Source organism: Phyllostomus hastatus, unplaced genomic scaffold (genome assembly GCF_019186645.2).
Source record: "Phyllostomus hastatus isolate PE091 unplaced genomic scaffold, TTU_PhHast_1.1 phas_contig_86, whole genome shotgun sequence".
NCBI classification, from domain to species: Eukaryota; Metazoa; Chordata; class Mammalia; order Chiroptera; family Phyllostomidae; genus Phyllostomus; species Phyllostomus hastatus.
Window position 1 is genome coordinate 14,906,755 of NW_025333977.1, and position 17,145 is coordinate 14,923,899.

A 17,145-nucleotide genomic window follows, 5' to 3' on the forward strand; every position below is an offset into this window, starting at 1 on the left:
TCCCCCAAGTATCCCTGTCCCCTGGTGTTCCTGTCCTTGTGTGAGTTTTCTCCCACAGTGTGTTGGGATTGGTCTGTGAGACCAACAGAATGTAGTAGAAGTGGTGTCACTTCAGAGGCTAGGTTATAAAAGACATTAGGACTTTTACCTTTCTCTCTCTTGGATCATTCACTCTGGGGAACCCAGCTCCTACGTTGGGAAGCCCTGAGGCAGCCCTGTGGGGAAGCCCATGTGCTGACAAACTGAAGTCTCCAGCCCACGGCCATGTGAGTGAGTCATGTTGGAAGTGGATCCTCTGGCTCTGGTCAAGCCTTAAATAACTACAGCCTCAGCAGCAGTGTTGTCAGATAGTCTGACCGGAACCACCAGAGAAGCTGCTCCCAGATCCCAGGCTCAGAAACTGAGATAATAAGGTTATTGTTTTAAGCTGATAAATTTTGGAGTAAATTGCCATATGGAAATTGGTAACTAATACAGGTCCCTCACAGGACATTGGCAGAGGCCCATGCAAGTGAGAAGGCTAGAAGTTTGAGCATTCATAAGCTTTATGATACATTGGTCTCTGTGTATGTTAATGGCTAAGCTAGATTGTTGTGACAGAGACAGCTAGTTTTCCACCAAAGTTTGTTTTTTCTTTCTTCCACAGACACTGTAACCACATTATGCCTGTCCAGTTATGAGTTACACTGCCTACCCCTGTGCAGCCACGTGTTTTGTGTGCCTAAACTCTAGTTAATGGAATGCAGCAGAAGTACTATGTGCCCATCTGGACTGTGCTTTCAAGAGAATGGACGTTGTGCTCCTTCTCATAGGCCAGGATGGGGATAAGCAGAGTGACTTTAGAAGACGCATGTTGAAGATGACAGAAACTCTGTCTGGCTGAGTCTCTGAATGACTTCATGCAGCAGAGCCTCTACCCCTCCAGGCTGGGACACCCCTCTGAACCATTTTGTTAGAAATAGGCTTCTATTGTGTTTGAGTGATGACCTCTTAAGGGCTATGTGTTAAAACAAGTAAGTTTACCCTAACTACTGTAATTAGTTATGTTCCTCAAATTTAGGTGCCTAATTATTTGTTTACTTATATATTTACTTTTTATTCTGTAAAATTTCAAATATATAAAAGTACGGGCAATTGTATAATATAGCCTTGTGAATATATCACTTAAATTTCTACCTTTGTGTTAAAAAGCAGTTCCTACCTTCATGCGTTTGTGCCATTTCCTACACAGGTGTGGCCATTCTTATGTCATCAGTATCCTCTTTCTACTCCGATCCTTTCTGGATATTTTTAAAGCAAAGCTCAGAGTCTCAAACACCATATCATTTCATTGCGTGCATTAAAAATGTTATGTAAGAAACCTCCTCCACTTTCCCTGGAACTCAGTGCTTTTTATGGAACTGTGGCTGAAAAAAGGCCAGTTCCCATCACTTGACAACACATGACGAGGACAGTGTGAGAGGCACAAACTCTCCTCAGACTGTCCCAGAACCCACCTTCACCACATTCAAGCTGGAAGTTGTGAGCTTATAAAGGGACCTGGCTGTGCCAGGCAGGCTGAGAGCATGGAGCGACCAGCATCAGGTCCAGAACCGCCACCAGACGACTTGGGTTCTAAATGTCTGAACCTCTCTCAGCTACTTACTAGCTGTATGCCCTTCAACCATTCACTGAATTACTTCAGATCTTCATGTTTTCTCATTTATAAGATAGAACTAATACCCATTCTATCACTGGATTGATATGATAAAATCAGCTAAGGTTTTCTAAAATTATCAACTTTCTGTGATAATCAGTTTATAACATGAAAGTAAGTGTAAGCTAAGTTTTTAATTCTTATTTAATGTTTTCCTCTACATTAGCATTTGTAGTCATTTAAGTTATAGGAATCTATTAAAATCTGGGAGTAATGATCTTTTCTAAGTAGTTTTTAGTTATGAGTCAGCAGTACCACTGTTCCCAAAAGGGAAAACGATGCTGCAGTCTGTATGTTGAGTATTGGACAGCACTGTGGGGGAGCTCCTGCACGGAGAAGCACAAATAGAATCTTCACTGAATTTCTCCCTCAGTAGCTCAGCTCTGCACCCTCACCGATATCCAGATTATGCTCTGGACAGTTCTGGGTAATCTGGGATATGGAGATTTCCAGGCAGTAATGACTTCCGTCACACATCAAAATGTCTCCTTCTGCATTACTGAGCTCAATTCCAGTGGGTCGCACTGCTGAGCAAAGTAGGTGTTGATGGGACAAGGCCAGGCCATGTGTTTGGCTTCGGGCTCCGGCCTCCAGGCTCCGACATTGTGGCTCCTGCTTGACAGCCTCTGACCTCTCACTTGGCCTTCCTGAGCTTTTACCTTGATCTCTATTTTCTCTCTTCATTCACAATATTTCAGTAACACCATTGTGTTTAAAAAGGAAGTATACAATAACTCCTGTGATAAATGAATAGATATTTTTCCCTCTCCTGCTGAATCTGAATACAATGTTTCTCCTTTCTGGTTTCTGGATTTTAATTACATTATAAGTCCCTGCTAAGTTAGAACCTGTCTATTCTTTTAACATTTAATTTTAGAATAGTTTTAGATTTACAAGAAAGTTGCAAAAAGAACACCAAGAGTTCTTATCTGCCCTTCACCCCGTTTCCCCAGCTGTGAGCATCTCACATTACCAGGCTACGTGTGTCATAGCTAAGGAACCAACACTGGTACAGTGCTGTTAGCTGAACTAACTCTGGACTTCATTTGGATTTCAGTAGTTTTTCTACTAATGTCCTTTTTCTGTGCCAGGATCCCATCCAGAACACCACATTACATTTAGTCATTATGTCTTCTTGGCCCTTCTCTGATCTGTGACAATTTTTTAGGCTTTTCTTATTTTTTATGATTATTGATTCTTTTGAGAAGTGCTCATTTTCATGCCAGTTTTGAGAAGTACTAGTCACAGGTACTAGGTGTTTTGTAACATGCATCTCAATTTGATTTTTTTTCTGGTTAGACTGGGGTTATGGGTTTGGGGGAGGATGGCCACAGGAGCGAAGTACCATTCTCATCACATTGCATCAGGGGTATCTGCTGGCAATATGACTCATTACTGGTTGTGTTACCCTTGACTACTTAGTTTAGGTAGTGTTCTCCAGCTTTCTTCACTACAAAGTAACTTTTCCCCTTTCCCACATTCTGTTCTTTAGAAGAAAATGTCTAAATTCAGCCCATAGCTATGCGGGGGAAGAGGGATTAAGCTCCACCTCGTGGAGCGAGAGTATCTACAAAAATAATTTGAATGTCTAATAGAAGGAAGATTTGTTTTTTTCTCCCATTTATTTTTTTATTTTTTTAAAGATTTTATTTATTTATTTTTAGAGAGGGAAGGGAGGGAGAAAGAGAGAGAGAAACATCAATGTGTGGTTGCTGGGGTCCGTGGCCTGCAACCCAGGAATGTGCCCTGACTGGGAATTGAACCTGCGATGCTTTGGTTCACAGCCTGCACTCAATCCACTGAGCTACGCCAGCCAGGGCTATTTTTTCAATTTTGTATATCGATATGGATTTCTGGACGTTTATAGGTGATGAGGTTAATACAGGAACTTTGTAAATGCGCGAGCGTGGCCTCCGAGCACGGAGTTTCTGATGTGGCTGGTCTGCAGTGGGGCTGCAGTGTGTGTGCTCTTTTTAATTTCTCTAAATTCTGCCCTCCTGCCTAAGTTGAAGATTGCCACTTTTAAAAAAAAGATTATTTATTTGTTTATTTTTAGAGAGGGGAAGGGAGGGAGGGAGAGGGAGAGAAATATCAATGTGTGGTTGCCTCTGGAGCACCCCCAACTGGTGAACTGGTCTGTAACCCAGGCATGTACCCTGACTGGGAATCGAACCAGTGACCCTTTGGTTCACAGGCCAGTGCTCAATCCACTAAGCCACACCAGCCAGGGTGAGGACCACTACTTGTTATTTTAACTTCATAGGACAGATTTGATCATAATCAGTTCATGGCATGTTATCATCATTGGTCTGTGCAATGTCCCTCTCTAATTTTGTTAATTCTATTTTGTCATCTCACTCCATGTCCATTTTCAATGTTCCCAAAGAACACCATTCTAATGTATTAAATGAGTGTCTTCTCTTTGTATGTGCCTTTGTAAAGTGTTTTGTTTTCTGTACATGTATGTCTCAATTATAAAAACAGCACTTTATAACACAGACCATTTTTTAAGTTTTAAAACATTATTTTTGGGGAGCAGTTTTAGGTTTACAGAAAAATTGAGTGGAAGATACAGAAAGATCCTATATACACCTCTTCTCCCCAACCTGGTTTCCCCTATTATTATCGTCCTGCATTAGAGACTAACTTTTGAACTCTAGTTGTCTTAGAAATGAAGAATAGGACAGTGCCATGTGATAAGGGAACCTTTTGACCCCCCCCCCAATAACAGTGTTTTTCTATGAATGTAAATAAAAAGGATGTCTTAGGATGTGGAGGTAGATACCGTGAGACTACAAACTCTTCATGCAAACAGAGCCAGGTCATTTAAAATTTTCTTCTGATTTTAAAACTCCTGACTCATCTTTCGACAGAAAAAGTTTAGGGGTCATTACAAATATCATAGCGAGATTTCAAGTTTTGTGATTTCATACTTGAGAGAACTAGTTTCAAAGCAAGTTCTTGACTCAATTTTTTTTTTTGAATTAAATTGAAAATAAAACTGTGTCCAAGAGGAAGGGTCGGCAGCTGAAGGGAGATGGTCGAAGTTTTTCTGACAGTGACTGTCATGGTAAGATAGCACAGGTCACTAAGACACCCACAGGGAAAATACGTTTCTGTCTCTGCCAGTGAGGCTGTGGGGAAACCAGCACCCTCTCTGTTGCTGGGGAACTTGGCTAAACCCCTCCGAGAGGCAATGCGGCAGTATCTGTCAACTTTTCATATGCATCTACTTTCAGTTCTGAGGAAATTATATTCAGTTTGCACTCAATCTGGAAGTTATTTCTTCCCCAAAGGAATTGAACTGGATATACATCTCACTGAAAACCTCAATATGGGCAGAGCACAAAGATGTTGATTGGAGACACACACCAAGATGTGGATGCGGAAAAGGTGCCGCTCCCAAGCAGTAAGAAGCTGGTGGCAGGTTCAACACAGTGTATTAAGGAAAGCTAACCTGTCATAGCCATTGCTCAGAGAGATATCTTAGTAAAATCTGAACTTTGAGCAATTACAAATACAGATTTCAAGGGTTCTTTGAACTGATTAGTAAGGCAGCAGTTGTTCCTGGGCAAATGTGGTAAGAATAGAGTGTGTTATCTGGAGGAGGGTCAGTAAAGCCTGGATAATACAAATAGTGGAATTCAGTTGAGAACAATCATTCCTGAGAGTTGCCTTAAAATGTCCACTCTAGTGGAGACATTGAAAGATGACAGCAGAATGACTCTGTGCAGTGTTTGTTCTGTAATGTTAGAAGTGGGTGGAATGAGTGACCTGCGTGCATTTTGTTTTACACTGTAGTTCAGTCTGTTGCAATTAGTCTTTGTATTGTTTTCATAAAGCCCCATGTTAAAGAGCCTCTCCAGGACTGTTGCAGAATAGATAATGATCAGGGCTAGGCGGATCCAAAGGACATTTGCAGTCAGGTACCTGTGTGAGGTGACCAGGTGGCCTGGCAGGGTGGTTCCAGAGTGTTTTGCCTGGTGTGCAGCCTGTTCCAATGGCACTGGGCAGGAAGTAATAAGGTTCGTCATGGAGACTTTGACCCCACAAGAAAGAAGCACTTTTTGTTTAGTCTGTTCTGTTCCAAAAGACAAGGAAGTATATATTATAGAAATAGTTCCACATAATGAGCAATTTTTAAGGTTTTAAGGTCTTAAGCAATGGTTCTCTAACACTATTACTGTGTTTCAGAATCACCTAGAGTGCAATTGAAAAATCAGGTTGCTGGGCCCCTCCCTCAGAGATTCTGATTCAGTAGATCTGGAATAGAGCCCAAGAATTTGCTCGGTAAACTTCAGTTATCTGGAACATCCAAATACCTTTCTCATTCCTCATGGTGCTGAACTTAGAACTTCAGATGTTATTGCAAAATGAAGTGGAAGGGTGCTCATTACAATGGGCCCTACTTCCTTTCTTGCACCAAAGGCTTCTGGGAGCAATCTGCTCTTCTTCCTGTATCCTTGACCAACAGCCACCTCCAAATCAGAATCTCGAATGAGGATTCCATTCCTCTCTCTCTTCTCTTTCCCCGTGTTTCTGATGCTAATACATGCAAAAGAATAGTGAATAATACATGGCAGTATATGGTTGGCAGTTGCATTCTGGGAGTTTAAAGAAAGGGACAATCAAGAAAGACCCGTAGTGAAGGGATTAAGAAAAGAAGAAAAAAACCCAAATAAACACAGACAACAGTAAGGTCATTACCAGAGGGAAAGGGGGGTGGGGGAAGGTAGAAGAGAGTAAAGGGGGGCTTAAATGGTGATGGAAGGAGACTTGACTTGGGATGGTGAACACACAGTACAATATACAGATGTTACATTATAGAATTGTGCACCTGAAACCTTACATAATTTTATTAACCAATGTCACCCCAATACATTCAATAAAAAATAAATTAAAAAATAGAAAATAAAAGAAAGACACATGGTGGAATTGAAATGTAAGTTCAACCTTGCAAGAAGAATGGCATTTGGCTAGGCAGATAGGAAACAGCATACATTTTAGACCAAGGCCGTGTCTCTTCAGACCAAAGGCCCAGAGCCAGGACAAGTGGAGAGACAGGCCTGAGAGAGGCGTGTGTGCTGGAGGGAACTGAGAAGGAAGATTGAATAGGTAGGGTGGGGCTAGGAAGCCAGGCAGAGTTCAGAGTAGATTTATTAGGACGTGGGGAGGCAGTGTAGGTTTTATAGTGATTAAAGACCTGCTTCTGGCTGGCTTTCTAAGTGATGGAGTGTGTGGGATGGCGTGACAGGGGAGGCCACCCAGCAGGCTGTTCTGGAAGTTCAAATCTATGCAAGCAAGTAGTAGGTTCCTTCTTATAACCTGAAATCTGTCTAATCCATGATCTAAGATCCCTAGATATTACCTCAGTGTGTCTGGGCGAGCTGGGCCACACCACACTCTGTTCACTTTCTTCTATGTCAACTTTCTGAAAATCACTTTCACTTACTTTCAAAACTTTGCATGTAATTGTTCAAACTGAGTTTAAATAAAGCCTTATCTTTTTCAGCTTAAAACTCTACTCTCCCCATTTCACATCATCAGTTATTGTTTCTAAACCAGCCTTCAGAACCTGTGTGCCACCTCACTTTCTCATCCCTCCAAGCCTTTTCTTCCCCACCTCAGTAACCTTTATTCTTCATTGGACAATCTGAACCTAAATTATCTTTACATTCTTATCCACCTGGCTTAGTTTAGAGGTAAAATATGCAGTGACAGATTTCCCCCCAATGTTGCTTCCACTTAATTTATGTCATCTATGATTCATAGATCATCTCAGAATAAAAATAGAATATTTTCTTCATTTAAATAAAGGAATGTGAGCACTGTCCCTAGTTCGTATCAGTGAAACAGCAGCATGTGCCTCGGTCTTCATCAGCGAAATGTGGAGATCCCAGGTCTCAGACCCTTCATAGAAACCATAGGGCATCCACTTCACAGGGCGTGTTCCTGGCTGCTGCATCCCCGCTTGCCCTCCTGATGCCAGGCCTGTGGTTCTCACTACCCTCACATCCCCCTCACTCCCAACACGGGCATGTTCATGCTTGCTCCTTAATTTCACTTAATAGATGTCGTGTCATTCATCCTTCTCTTCCTGCTTACCCTCTTTTTGGGCCCCAAAGCAGATGTGGTTTTTGTTCTGTGGTTTTCAAAGGCTCTGCTCTTTATTACTGCTTCTTTCCAAGAACAAGGCACAAGTCCGGAAGCTGAGCTAAGCTGAAGTCACAGGGACACCTCAGTGGACTACCTCATTGCCATCCTCCCTTTGATCTCCTCCAGGGTGCCCAGTTCCACCATGCTTTTCACAACTATAAAATGTTAACTGTGGGTAATTTTGAAATGATGGTGAGGTACTGTTGTTACCATTGGTGTTTACCTAGATGTTGAGAAAGGGAGCAAAAGGGACTTAGACATTGATCTTAATAAACTGGGAAGCAGAAGCCTGCTTTCTCAGCCAGAAAGTTATAGCTTCACACCCCAGGGGACCACAGCATCATGCTCTGCTGAGAGATTTAACACTCCTCCCTCCTGCTCGCTCTCCATACCAGATTGTTGTGGGGCTCAGGGGGAGGTGCTGGACTGTAGAGGCCTGTCAGTCTAATGGGGGGATGGATGCATCCACAGCCTGTGGAAACTTGGGGAGTTGATTGGTCATCTTGAAAAAGGCACCTGGCCCATCCCAAGCCCAAGCTAATATAATCCCAGGGAACAAAAGAAGCACCCTTTCTCTCGCCCCACCCACCCGCCCCCCACCAGGCAGTATACTCACCTGTGCATTCTTGCGCTCTCTTGCCCAACAGCACACAACCATGTGGGTCTAGCAGCTACCAGGGCCCACAGCAGACTGCATGGGCTCCAAAAGGAGCAAGCTCTCTCTCTCTTGCTTGTAACCCACACTTGCATGGTGCACGCACCTGTTCTCCCCACGGCCACATGGCCTTAGTAGCCATGTGGCCCATGTCTCCAGGAGGGAGCCTGTGTACCACAGCACAGCAATGGACTACAATTGGAAACACATGTTGAGCTAGCTGTATGCTGGACTGGACTGTACTTTAATATGAAGCAGAAACTCTGGGCAGTGGCCTTTATACTGGTCCCACTGAAGACAAGATTGGGTTTTTTCTACAGCAAGACAGACAGAGATGGGACATTGGGAAGTCAGAAGGGGAAACCCCTTTAATTGTTCACCATCAATAAACCACACCGCAGAGCCACATCCTCCTGTGTGGGTCTCAGGAAATTCTTTTCATTTAGATACTGCAAGAGCCCCACTTCTACCAGTAACACTGTGGGGGCTAAACAAAATTAATACTTTTCCTCCCACCTTTGAAGTTCTAGTTGGGCTAAATAAAATCAACAGAAACAAATTAACAGGAGGAAATTCAGAGTTTAATGCATGTGTATAGGGAGTTCACATATGCACAAAAAATACCAAAGACTGTGAGGCAGCATTGGGTATGTATTTGGACAAAGGAGAAAAGCTGGGGTTGGGAGGAGGGATTTAGATTTCAGAAGTGAGAACTGGTGATTTACAGATAGTTGAGGAGGAGCAGAACACTCGGGGAAACCCTTGCGAGGTGATCCCGAACAATGAGACCCAGGGGTGACCCCACTAACTGGCCCCTACTGCTTACCATGCTCAATTCAAATTAGGCTATTCAGGCTAAGGGGAACATGCTCAGAGTTCCTTCCCGAAGCAGGTTTTTCTGTTTGCATCCCTTGGGCAGGAAAGTGGGGAGGTTCAGTATGTTTCCTGGTGCCTCCTGTTTCTTATGCTAGATGTAGTACACATGGCCACAGTGTGTCCAGCAATGGAGTTTCTGAGGTTCTCATTCAAAACCAGGTATAGCTCTCAGCACCCCAAGTGCCATCAAAATATCTAAATTTCCACCTGGCTGGCTTAGCTCAGTGGATTGAGCGCAGGCTGAGAACCAGGCATTGCAGGTTCAATTCCCAGTCAGGGCACGTGCCTAGGTTGCAGGCCATGACCCCCAGCAACTGCACATTGATGTTTCTCTCTCTCTCTCTCTCTCTCTTTCTCTCTCCCTTCCCTCTCTAAAAATAAATAGATAAAATCTTTAAAAAAAATCTAAGTTTCCAATGTACACAAATTAGGTCCCATTCGCTCATTCGAAATTTTTTTTTGGGAATTTACTCTATGGCAGCACTGGGGTGATAGCAGTGAACAAGGCAGACAAAATCTCTAGCCTCAGAGAATGTATGTATAAGCAAATAATTTCAGACAAGATACATGCTGTGAGGAATACAGGGTAATATGAGAGACAGTGATGGGGCTGGTGAGGAAGGCCTCTAGCTGAGGAGGTGAGGGTGATCTGAGATCTGCGTGATAAGAAAGAGGCAGCCATGAGAAGCCCTAGGCAAAGAATACTCAAGCAGGAGGAAGATTATGTGTAAAATCTGAGTTAAGAGTGTGAGGGCCAGTGAGCCTGCAACGCAATGTCAGTGAGGAAAGAGGAGTGAAAGGAGTGGTGGGAGGTGAGAGAGGAGAGGCAGGCAGGGCTCATATCCTAGAGGGCCTACTTTGAGGCCTAAGTAAGATCAGATTTTTTTTCTGAGTGCTCTAGGAAGCCATTGTAGAGTTTAACTGGTGGAAGATCACAATCTGATGTAAGTTTTTTTTCTTTATTAATGTTTTCAAAAATTAAGATATAATTCACATAACATAAATGTCACCCTTTTAAAGTACACAATTCATTGTTTTTTTGGCAGTTCATAAGGAGTGCAGCTATTACCACTAATTCCAGAACATTTCCATCACCCCCAAAAGAAACCCCATACCTGTTAGCAGGTATTCCTCTTGACCATTTTCCCGGCCCTTGGCAAAAAATCTGTTTTTGGTCTCTATTGATTTGCCTATTGTGGACATTTCACCTAAATTGAATTGATACAGCAAGCAGTTACACAGACATGAGCAGAATAGGAATAGGTCAGGTACAGAAGGTCACCCTGGATGGAAAGCCCCAGGTGCCTAGCAACGAACAATGTTAGGGTGGGACCTTGCCCCCACTGATCTTTCATATCTCTTTGGTCCTGCAGTTCAGACCCTCCCCTGATGTTTCTCCTTGGGCACTTCGCTAGATATGCAGTAGAACCCCTTAGAGGAGGAACAAAGCCTCACAGGACTCCCAAACAAGCCCCTGCACAACCACCCCCTTAAGCATTAAGCCCTTGGACAATGGGTTTATGACCCACATCAAATAATCTTAGGAACAAAGCCTCAGGTCTATTGACCATACAGACAGAGCTTTAGTCAAACTGGAGATAACATGTAGTCCTCAGTTGTGCTTCGACTCTAGGCCCAGAACAGCAGCAAGGCCAGGTGGGACTGTGCCACAGCTGACACTAGGACCAGCTGCCAGGACTAATGATCCCCTGCCTTGGAGCTGATCAATCAGTAGAGACCACAACCCTGAAAGCACACACCTGGAAAGCTGATAGATACTCGGTTGAGATCCTTCCAAGAGACCTCCAGATAAAAGATAGAGGATTCAACTCTCTCTGTTTCCGTCTCTGTGTTTCTCTCACCCACTCTTTCCCCATTCTCCCAAGTGCATTAGCTTTACCTTTCTTTCTCCTAAGCTCCAGGAGCCCTTCTTTTGCCTCTGAAACTTGTATCCCGAGTCCATGCTGCCCAGCTGGCTCCCTTCTTCCATGGTTCACTTCTACCTCTGTGACTTTCTAAATAACTTTTCACGTGTATTTGAGTTCCTTGGCTCGACTTCTTCTCTTAGCCGAACATGAGGACCAAGGTCTAATGTCTGGTGCCGTTCATTGTTAACAGTATCATACAACCTGTCGTATCTAGCTTCTGTCACTTAGCATGATGTTTTTAAGATTGTTCATTTTGTAGCATGTTACACTACTTCATTTCTCTTTGTGGCAAAACAACATTCAGTTGTATGTATATGCCACATTTCATTTATCCACTTATCTGTTAATGGACATTGGAACTATTTAACTTTTTGTCTTTTATAAATAATGGTGTTATGAACATTTGAGTACAGGTTTTTGTATGAATATATGCTTTCATTTCTTGTGTGTATACATCTAGGACTAGAATTGCTAGGTCATATGGTAACTCTATGTTTAACTTTTTGAGGATCTGCCAAATTCATGTCCAAAGTGGCTGTACCATTTTATATTCCTGCCAGCAATGTATGAGAATTCCACTTTCTTCACCTCTTTGCCAACACTTGTTACTTTCTGTTTTTGTTATAGCAATTCTAGTGGGTGTGAAATACCTTACTGTGGTTTTGACTAGCATTTCCCTATTGACAACGACATTGAGAGTCATTTCATATGCTTATTGGCTATTTGCACATCTGCTTTGGAGAAATGTCTATTCAAGTTCTTTGCACACTTTAAAATTGGGTTGTTGGTCTTTTTATTGTTGAGTTATAAAAGTTCTTCTTATATTCAGGGTACCTGCCCTTATCAGACACATGACTTGCAAAAACCTCCCATTCTATGAGTTATCTTTTCACTTTCTTCACAGTGTCCTCTGACCTTATAGTAAGTTTTTAAAAGATCATCCAGGCAGCTACGTGGCAGATAAATTGTTGGGGGTCAAGAATGGCAGTGGGGAGATGAGTTAGGATCCGAGTTGTAGTGATCAAGGCCAGAGATAATTATGGCTTGAGTGGTAGATAGGTTCTGGCTTTAAACTGTTGCCGGCTCTAGGCAGTGTTGGATCAGCTGCCTGAGTTTTTGTTCCACTTTACATTGTTTGAGCCTAAGAGAGAAAATTGTGATACAACTAAAATTCATATGGCTTGTCCATAGACTCAAGAATCAGCCCTACCATTGACCTTGAGTAGCTCTGGATTTGTTATACAAGGTCTAGCCATGGTTTTCGATTTTGGAGACCCACGTTGCAAATCTCCCATAAAGAGATAGTAAATTTTACTTATAAACTCATACACAGGAATGGAAACTCTCAGAGAGAATAAGCAATTTCTTGGGTTGAGGCAGAAAAACAACTCGAAGGCCTGTGCCTGAACTCTCTATCCCCCCTCCACCTCCACCCCAGCAATAGTTTCCTCAGGAAATCAAGGAGGAGTTGCAGTAATATGAAAATTATGCATCAGCCTGACTGTAAGAGTAAAGGGAGCTGAAGAATGAAACCAAAGTAAAGGAAGACACGATGATTAGAAAGATAAATTTTTCTTAGGTAATTGTCTTAGTCCATTCAGGGTGCTATAACAAAATACCATAAACTGGGTAACTTATAAATCCCAGAAATTTATTTCTCATAGTCTGGAAGCTGGGAAGTCCAAGGTCAAGGTACTGGCAGATTCAGTGTCTGGTTCACAGACAGCCGTCTTCTCACTGTAACATTGCATGGTGGAAGGAATGGGGCTCTCTGGAGGCTATTTATTTATTTATTTAAAAATTGATTTTAGTTGTATTTTTTCCCGTTACCATTTGACCCTATTATACCTTCCTCCCCCCCTGCAATCACCACACTGTTGTCGGTGTCCTTGAGTCCTTTTTCCTTTTCACTTGATCCCTACACCTCTGGGGGCTCCTTTATAAGAGTGCTAACCCATTCATGAGAACTCCACCCTCATGACCTAATCAACCCAAAAGACCCTACTTCCAAGTACATCTCACTGGGTGTTAGGATTTAACATGAGTTGGGAAGGCCACATTCAGTCCATAGTGGAAATGGAATGAGCACTTAGCATAGAGACGGGACCTAGAGGAAGATCAGTATGAGCTCTTGGAGGCAAGGGTGCATATGCACAGAAGGGACAGGAATTGTACTCAGGTCTAGTTGTTCTTAAAGAGGTATTAGAAAAGGTACAGATGTTTTAATTATCGCGGGCTTAGTAGTAGTTGACTGGGCCTATTAAAAAACAAATGAAAAGAGGTAAGGGTAAGACCTCTGACTGAATTCATCTTCCCTGTCCCTAGCCAGCCAGATCCAGGAGAGAACTGAGGGGCCCTCTGAAAGGAGCAGATGAAGAATCCATAGTAGGAGTGATTGCGGAACAATCTCTTGAAGGCTGGGTGGCTCTACCAAGTGGTCACAAAGAATCTGGATCGATTTTACAGGGGAAAAGCACAAAATACTCAAATAACCATTGTATGGGTAAGACTGGGACAGTTATTGCAGGTGGCAAGCAGGTTTTGCCTGTGTCTTTCGGGTGTGTGTTGGAGAAATTTATGGAATTGGCATTCTGACAATAATCAACTAAGTCTAGGCTCAGACTGGATGTTGGTTTGATGGAATAATAGCTTCCAGGTGGGACTATCCAACATGGGTAGGAGAAAGTGGCCAAGATTTTAGTGTAGCTTTTAGTAGCCTTAGAAGTTATTGATTTCATATGTCTCAGTAAGGTGGACCTCTATGCATCAAACACCTAAAGGCATATGCTAGACAATTTATTTTCTGGGCTGGGAGGCAAAGAGAAATTTTAAGAAGGCCCTTAATTCTAGCCCTTTGTGTGTTAGAAAAAGAAAGTAACCAATTTAAGAAGTAGGTTACTTCTTAAATTCACCTCAGTCATTCTGGAAGGAGCAGGGTAACGGTAGAGGGTAATGAAGCAGTAGAGGCACATACTGGTACTTTAGTTTAAGATGTTCCAGAAATAAATGCTATCCAAGGCCTGGAATATTTAAAAGTGTAGGAAAGGCGGTGAACCAAGGAGCCCACTGGAGAGGAAAAAATTCCCACAGACAATGAGAAACACAAGCTTTGAAGCAACAACAGTAATTCAGTCCAGGAGTCTCTTTTCTAGACAGATTTTATAATTCTAAGCAATTCCATAGCAAGAGGCAATGGAAAGTACCCTCTGCAACCGAGGACTGAGGGGCCTGCTGGCGGGCTGTTGACGAGGCCCACATTCAGTTCAGCACTGGGATGCCAGAGACATGCAGCTCAGAGGGAAAATGGAAAATTAGAGGTTATGAATAAATAGGAAGGCAGGAGCACATCAAAAAAAAGCCTGGCTATTTGGGCTGCCACCAACACAAATTTCTAACTTTGCAAGAGGATTGTAATATCTCTGATGCTACTATCTTAGAAACAAGGCTCCGTGCATATCCTCAGTACCACTGCCACCACCCCCGGGCACAGTATGCAGACACGTGGTGTCAAAATTAACTACCAGATGGGAGATTGATCCAGATTCCCTGTGAATTCAGAGATTGTGAACTTCAGATAACTAGCCTGGACTCACTGGCACCATGAAGAGGTTTCCTCTCATCTAGTACCACTGCATCTCTACTGGAGTCATTGGTGACACTGACTCTGGGCTCTGGACACATCATTTTACTTGATGTGTTTCCTAGGTTTGGTGAATTGGGGCCAGTACTGGGATAGTCTTCTGTGTTCTGGTAAGTTTCTAAACACAGAGTGGGGATGTACTCAGTATGCTCCCTTAAGGACCTGTATCCATCCCATAGAAGAGAGCCCAGGTTGAGCTACCAGAGACAGCTTAGCTCTACCTGACAGAAGGACCCCTTTAGCTGAGAGCGGTCAGAAATAAGAAATCAGACAGGATAAAGTGTGGACTTCACTTTTTGGATCTTTAACCCACAAGTGCAAGTGAATAGAATTTTGACTTTTAATTCTTTTGACCTCTAAAATCTTTGGACTAATTTGCATGCAATTTAATTTTTAACTTTAATTTCCTCCCTGGAAAATCCATTGGAAAAGGCAGTTAATATTAAAATTTGAGACTTTGTATGTTGATGGCATTTTTATGATCGGAATATGTTTATGTTGTTATTTTATTTCATTGCCAAACCTTGGATGACCCTCCTGAGGTTAAAAATAAAGCACTGCCTACCAGCATCCCAAAAGAGCGATGGTCAGTATTGGGGGGAATAATATTTTGACAGTGGGGCAAGGATTGCCCAAGTAGATTGTTATCCTTGTCTCCCAAGGGCAGCCACACCTAGTTCATGGTCAAGTTTAATGGGATAAGAGAACAAAAACCTGATGAATGTTGATAGAAAGGAATCCTCTTACTTTTGACTTCTTGGTAACCTTCCTGGTCTTTCCTCATTATCACTCCCTCCTCCCAGAACTTGTCCGGCAGTGCCAGATGATGCCAGCAGGCTCCCCAACTTTCTCCCTTCTTCCTGTTAGAAAGCTGCCTGCCTGCTGCATGTGTCATGGTGTACATTCTGCCCTGGTCCTCCATGCTGGTCAGTATTACAAGGGCAGGCATTCTTTTCTGCACAGGGAGATCTGTGACTGGCTGGCTGTAGGGTCACATTATCAGGATTTGTTCACGTGCAGGTAGAAAAATGAGCTGTCAGTGTTAGCTCTATTACCAAGGAAGGTGATATTTTGATTTCCATTTGTGTGACCTCTGTGTCTTCCTCTCAGTTGGTTCTTAAATCAGCCTGGGAATATAAGTGTCAACTTAACTCTTTTAGCTTTGACTATTAGAATTACTATAAACTTTTGGAGGAAGAGCTGGTGACTTGCTGATTAATTCGGTGTGGAGTGTGAAGGAAAATGACAAACCGAAGATGACTCCTAGGTTCCTGGCTTGAGTGACTAGGTAGAGTGGTAGTGTTTAATACAGAGTAATTATTACCTTATCATAAGGAGAGCAGGAGCAGTTATGGACCGAGACCGGCATGGCTGTGTCCCATAAAACAGGTTTGGGCTGGATTTGGCTCACAGGCCATAGCCACAATTTGCTGACCTCTGCAGTTTACATAACACCTTACATGTATGGTGAGGTTGCCTTTCCATACTAGAGGATAATGGCTAGTCCCAAAACTAATTAATAAAAGAGGGCTTTGCAATGTTATACAAGGCTGAGAGCAAAACAGTACTTGTTTGGTTAGTAGGTTCCTAAATTATAGTAGCAAGGGGAATATGACTCCCATATATGGACCTGTAGGGGACTGTTTGGCAGGAGATTAGTAGTCTGATGCAAGATGTCTGAACTTTTTCAGTGGATGGCTAATGCAGAGGTGGGCAGAGGAGGTGGGGAGAAAGAGAAAACAAATCTCCAGCTGCAGGATATGAACCTTTCACCTCTTTGCACCCAGCAGCAGGAACAGGTGGAAGGAAGAACTGTGACTCAGCATCCCAGCAGGGACTGAGAGGGCTGCCAGGACACAGGAGGAGGACAAATGCTTGCTAATGTTGGGGAAGGGCCACTCCTGGAGAGGAAGAGCAGAGACCACATGGGGGTGAAAAGAAGTAAGTAAAAGCACTCTTATGGTGGAAGAGAAGGGGGTGGTGTGATGAGAGACAAGGGGCTTATGAGAACAGTTTCCATTACCAAGGGAATATCAGTTGGTGGACACCCTCAAGGTCTAGTCAGTGAGGCCTGTACTCACGGACCATGCTCAGAGATGAACCGGTTCAATAAGGAAAGTAATGGTGAATTCTTTCCTCTACAGTTTGGAATCTGTGGGATTACTGAAGAATTATTTGACTCTTCTTCTAGGTG

The 17,145-nt window shown here is 43.0% G+C and overlaps 1 long non-coding RNA gene across 2 annotated transcripts in view; it reads left to right on the plus strand.

The window, feature by feature from the left end:
• The window catches only part of LOC123827112, a 50,253-nt gene that overhangs the window by 30,955 nt on the left and 2,153 nt on the right, over positions 1 to 17,145 (plus strand). Inside the window, exons 5-7 of one of the 2 annotated variants that reach the window (XR_006787184.1) lie at positions 13,637 to 13,814; positions 15,755 to 15,877; positions 16,742 to 16,892. This is a non-coding gene — a long non-coding RNA (uncharacterized LOC123827112). Of the gene's footprint in view, positions 1 to 13,636; positions 13,815 to 15,754; positions 15,878 to 16,738; positions 16,893 to 17,145 lie in introns of both variants that reach the window. The other variant, XR_006787185.1, reaches the window with a different exon arrangement.